The 6399-nt window shown below is 31.4% G+C and overlaps 1 pseudogene; it reads right to left on the bottom strand.

Annotated features, from left to right (window-relative positions):
* Positions 1–3424: 3424 nt before the first annotated feature.
* On the bottom strand, positions 3425–4019 carry LOC118617275 (annotated as a pseudogene).
* Positions 4020–6399: the final 2380 nt, after the last annotated feature.

The raw sequence follows: 6399 nt of genomic DNA, 5'->3' as shown, positions 1-6399 counted from the left end.
AAGTAGCTTCTTTTATAGAACCCTATGGATGTTAGAAGTTTCTGAGGTCATTTACTATGTGATATTTACTTATTGAGAAAACCCTCCCTCCTCAGTTCACCACCATCCTGTTATAAGCATTCGTTTGCTAAACTTTGAAAACTATAGAAGTATTAATAGGCTTTGCTCATTCTTTACAAAGTCTAGCCAAGTGCTAGAGTTGGGAAAATAACTAGAAATAATGAATATTTTGATATTTCTAATACATAAAGAAAATAGAGTGGGTAAATCCCTATTATTGTATCTCATTTACCAGTGACAAAATTAATACCTGGAAAATAGTATTAGTCTCAAGTCATACAATGGTTATAACAATATGATTCTTCACGGGTAGGAATCTTGCCAGGAAAACCAGACACGCCTCTACAGAACTAGGGAAATCCTAGCAACCATAATAAAGTTGCCATGTGAACCATTAGAGAAATATGATCCTGGAGTGCTTTTCATAAGTCTGGATCAGAGCTTGGTGGATTTAAGAACATGCAATAAATCTGTAAAATATTTGGAGAATCAAGTACCAGCTAAATGAGAATTCAGTCTGAGACATTCCTTGCCATTCTGCACCTTTTCATATGTGTGTGCCTCTCTAGATGGTCTCCATTGGAATTGGCCATTTGATCAACATTAAGGGTAAATGACTCTTTGCTATTCTAGTCACTTTGTAAAGATACTTCTTTCTTCCTCAAATGTAATGGCATATAAAGCACTTGCAAATAAAAACGAGTATTTAGAAATATTTTAGTTATATATAAATTACCATGGGCCAATGTGCTGCATACTTTGACTACATTATATTTAGCCCCCAAAGAGCCAAACATTAGAAATGTTAATAGCTTATCTTGAAATAATAGTGGCTCATAGTGGTTAATAAAAAGCTAGAATTCTTCTAGCTAGTAAAGGGTGAGGAAGGAATTAAAATTCAGATTTATCTCATTCCAAAGCCTATGCTTTTTCCTACATTTGCATTATATAACCTAGAAGCTTAAAGATTGTTAATTGTTAATGTAAATAAATTTTGTTAGTGTGTGTGTTTGTGTTTTAAACACTACTTTCAAATTGTTCAGAAGTTGTCATTGATATTAAGTATATTGAATAAAATCTATAGTACTAAACAACAAGTAAGTGAAAATAAGAAGTCATTTAACACTTGTTATTTGAAATAAAAAAGAACCTCTAGAGAGTTGAAAATAATAAACTTATCTGATACAAGGCAAGTCTCTTTAATAATGCATAAACCAGAGTTTGTAAGAAGTTAACTAGATTTCTAGTAAGCATATTTCAAAAATATAGTTGTATGCTGGAACTGACTATACATCTGGTAATTAAATCAGAACATTTTGTGAAGGAATGCAAAAGTTGAACTGTTTACTCTCAGTGAGTAAGGTATTCAAGAAAATTAACTCTGACAAAGTTACTTCCACTTCATATTACCTTTAGAATTCTGAAATTTGTTTATTATTTATATATTTTTATTGGTGGTTGTATGAAAGAAAAAAATGTATCACTACAGCTCTTTGGATTTTTAATTGTGTTTTATACATATTTGTTAAAAAATTAATTTAAATTATATTTTAATCCCTTCATAATATATTGTTATTTAATGGTATCTAAATCTTTATTACCTGATAAGAAATTTAGTTTAAATTATTAAGACATACAATAATTTATAATGAGAAACCCAATATTGCAATTGGTATTGTACATGATATTAGATAGGCTAGAATAAGGGGCATGTCTAAGAACATGATTAATTTATACCATATTCAGAAAATGGCAGAGTGCAGAGATGTAAAATGATTAAATTATATTAATTTTAGTGTAATTGACATACCTAAAATATCTACAAACAAGTATGATATTGGTAGCTTTTCCTATAAATTGCTAAAAAAAATATTTATTCTCAAATCAATAAATAAGGAATGAAAACCTTCAAAATACAAAACAAGACATTTGAACGATTACCGTTTTTTGTTTATACTAGATGTACCATAGTGTATTTTAAACAGCTTTAACTGCAATAAAAAACTACAATAAGGTTATATAATTCACAGAGGATTTCAGTACTATGTGCGTTTGATTCTATATTGAACAAATACTTAGAATTATAAAATAATTCCAAAGGATTTGTTTTTTCTAAAAAACACTTAAATATACAAAATTATATTTTTGTACTTGATTTAATGATATATTTCTATAAATTACTGTAAATTAGTCCAGTAACTCCAATCTTAAAATATATTTTTCTAAGTATATCAAAATTGACTATTCACTTTGAATTGTATGAATTGTTCTTGTTCTTCATTCTCCTTTTGACAAAGTCAGGTTCTGAAATGCTTGCTGATGCTGATTTAGTCACTTTAGTTTCTTCCTCTGCCATGATGGGTAATTGAAAATAAATGCAAATGTATTCCTAATTAGTTTCAATTCAATGAATACTTGCAAAGCATGTATTATAATATAAACTATAGTGGATACAACAGAGATGCTAGTTCAGTGTCTTATGTAAAACAAATATAAGCTTCTTGACATACATGAATAATTTTACTTTGGTTTTATTCATTATGATTATTAAATTCAACAAAAAATTCATCCTCTATATTATTACAAGAGTCTACTCTCTTATTTCAACATTAAAAAATCCTCGTTTAGTATATCATTTAGTACAAGTATTATTTGTTTATGCATTTTTCTTTTTTTCTGGCAAATATCATAATATTTTAAATATTTTAATTTTAAATGCACCTTATGTTTAAACCAAATGTAAATAAACTTCTTGCATTGCATACAGCAAAATTGTTTTTTTAGTTTTCTCTCAGATATCCCCATGGCCTCCCACACAATTCATATTCATATTTATTCATTTGACAAATATTTATTCATTATATGAATGTTTATTAACTGCTTCCTGTGACCATACCAGTGTGCTAGGCTAAAAATTTGTATATTCACTGTCTTCAAATAGGGAGAAAGATAGACAAACTACATTTTAAATCAGAAGTGTGTCAAAGATATAATAGAATAACCAGAATGAATTTGCTTATAGTCTATAATTTTGTGATAAATAAAATGTTTTGTGGAAACATGGTTCATTGGCTTAAATGAAAAGATCAGATGTAATTTTTTGGTGTACTCAGCAAATCAACTTTCTTATCATGGGTGTTTAATCACAAAGAAGACTGAATTTAATCTGGATGAATAAATAGTAGAAAATAGGTAACCTGATGTTTTATCAGGGACTATTATAAAATTAATAAAATATATGAAAAAGTTTTTATTTATTTATATATTTTTCAATATGAGGCTTTTATTGCATCTTTAAAATATCGCAAATAAGTATGAAAATCATTCGGCATCTTGGTGTTTCTATAGCTGGGCAACTTAGACCTTATTCGTCAGACTGCTGAACTGTTCCTTTTTCAGAAACATAGATGCCATGCAAAATTTTTCTGATATTCTTATTTGTAAGTGTCGTGGCTTGCTGAATCAAAGCAGCTGGATTTAATACAAGTTCAATGTCCTTTCCTTCGAGAATCAACTTATCTTTCTGGGCTTGAGATGCTGAACAAGCAACACCTGATCTCATCCTAATTCTGTAGATGTATTTTTCACCCAAGAAATTTCTGATTTCAACAAGAGATCCATCTCCTGAATAACAACGTTGATGGGGAGGTGAGGGTACGCAGACCTCATCCTGTAATGGAAGCCCAGTGTAACATCCTTGATGATGTGCTGTACATGACTGCAGACAGTGTGAGCCAGGGCCACTTTCTTTCTGTTTCCCCACCATTTATCAACCCCAAGCCTCTTCTTTTTCTTTCCAAGGAGACTGAGTTCCTCATTGATGTGGTTGAAGTCCCTCCGCAGGGTGCCGCTGGGCCCTTCATGATGCCTGTGCGTCCCTGCAGAGTGATGTCCACACTTTCTGGGATGTCCACAGGCTGATTGCTGAGAATAGTCTTCATCCTCGCAGCAGATGTGGCAAAGAGCTATGAAAAAGTTTTTAATTTGTGGGATAATTATTTAGCATCAAAAAATTCTTAAATGCCTGTTTAATCTTTGCTACTACATAGTAAAATTAAATATTTGCTATATTGTACTGTGGGACAAAATAAACTGCTCTTACTAAGTTAGTTTCTATATTATTGTTATTTAACATTTTCATTTATAGTTAATTTAATTTTATTAGATCAAATGTTTATATGGTAGTATCTTTTACAAAACACAGCTAATGCTATGGTTTATATTTAGATCATGTTCTTAACTTTTAGCAATTTTTCAAACTTAGCTAATTCTAGTTTACTGTAATTTTAGATATTTAAGATAAAATGAATCAATAACAATATAAAAATTGTACTTGGTAGCCACATCCAAAATATTTCTAACTTTGTCCTTCTTTTTCTATAGTAGCTGTCTAAATGAAGTAATATATTTGCAAAGCAGTCACTTTTAAACAACTTGAAAAAAATACTAGAATGTATAATACATAGGGCATTTGATGGCTTTAGCAGCTAGTTAAGTCATAGTTGAATCGGTATTTATATTGTCTATATTAACTGACCCAACAGTGTCTTAAATCAGTATTCTTTCTGTAAGTTTAAAGTCGGTGATTTGCGGTGTGTGGGCATGCTAAATAGCAATCTCAGATGGTGAATAAAGAAAAGTTGGATTTATTTAAAGAAAAGGGGCTGGGGCAGGGGTGGGTATATGCAAAGTGAGCTGCTGAGCAAGGAGCCATGGGGTTTTGGTTAATGACAACAGCCCCTAGGAGCTGGAGCTTTCATCCTTAAATACAGCCACTGGCGGGAAGCTTTTGGTGTCAGTGGGTTTTGGGGTCTTGGTTGGTGGGTTTGGGCATAGGGTTGGGTCTACAGGAATGTGATGTACAATCAGGTTTAGTTCTTCGTATGGTTGATCTCTGATGCGCAGCATTTTTTGTCTGGCCAGTTCTCCTATGGTGGTCTCCTAAGTTTGGTCTTTGTTTACCTGTGGTGAGGAGGCTTACAACATGGCCTTTAAGAACTATGTTGCCACCTTGGCCAGTTTGGCTGAGTGATTAGAGCGTTGGGCCTCCAACCAAAGAGTCTTGGGTTTGATTCTGGTCAAGAACACATACCTTTGTTGCGGCTCGGTCCCGGCCTTAGTTGGGAGGCAACCAATGGATGTGTCTCTTTCATGTCAATGTTTTTCTCTTTCTTTCTTCCTGCCACTCTGTCTGAAGATAAATGGAAACAATATCTTTGGGTGAGGATTTAAAAATATATATACATTGCCTTGTAAGTCATAACACTTGTACATTGTCAGAATATCTTTCCTTTGTTCTTAGGGGGAAAAAATTACTCATTTAAAACCAAAATAATATATTATAGGTCTTTCACATAAAACGAAATACAGAAAGACCATCTCATATTTATTAAAAAATCCATACAATTAAAATTTATTATTTGGTGTAATTTTTTTTTTTCTAATCTCAATTGTCCAATACCTTTGGAAGTGTACAAGATAACTGAAAATTTTAATGGATGAAACAAATATTTATGATTACTACATTCAAAGTTATTAGCTCTAATACTCATTCAGGTTACTTACCATTGGAACAAAAGAGTTAACTTGAAATTTAAAAAAGAGAGATATCTTCTGTAAAGGAACCTCATTAAATGTCTGGTTAATTCTACAATGGTCATCTGACAATCACATAAAAAAGCACAAATGAAATAAATTTACCAAATCTGAACATTTAAAATTCACAAGTATTTTGTTAATAGTATAGATTTATTTTGTAAATCCCAAACATTCATGATACATTACAGTATATTTTGCTTCACACCATCTGCCTCTTGTTTTTATTAACTAATGCTTCTATCTGTTCTTAAACAATTTACTTAGTTAAATGATTTCACTAGCTTAAAGTCAATCTATCTCCTCCCCTTAAAAGTCAAGAGGAAATGGAATTTATGTGGGCTATCAGATACTTGTATTCAATATATATAAGTATACAGTTGCAATGAACTATGTTATACTTAAGGTATACTATTCTGCTTATTTACACCTGCATTTGACAAGCAGCCAGAAAAAAATCCTACTAATATTTTATTGAGAAACCTAGAAAGTATTTTATTTTTTCTGTATACAGAATAATAATATTAACTTTTTAAAAGATACTCAAAATTAATGTCTCTGCAAATCAGAATGTTATTATCTGTTTTGTTTTGTTTTTTTATCCTCACTCAAGGACATTTTTCTATTTTTGTTCAAATAGAATGGGAGGGAAAGAGAGAAAGAGAGAGAGAAACATTAACATGAAAGGGACACATCGAGCGGCTGCCACCCGCACGACCAACCACGGCCGGGGACAAACTGCAA

This window comes from Molossus molossus, unplaced genomic scaffold, assembly GCF_014108415.1.
Source record: "Molossus molossus isolate mMolMol1 unplaced genomic scaffold, mMolMol1.p scaffold_m16_p_5, whole genome shotgun sequence".
Taxonomy (NCBI): domain Eukaryota; kingdom Metazoa; phylum Chordata; class Mammalia; order Chiroptera; family Molossidae; genus Molossus; species Molossus molossus.
The sequence above is the reverse complement of the archived record's forward strand: the minus strand, read 5'-3'. Positions and strand labels throughout refer to the sequence as shown.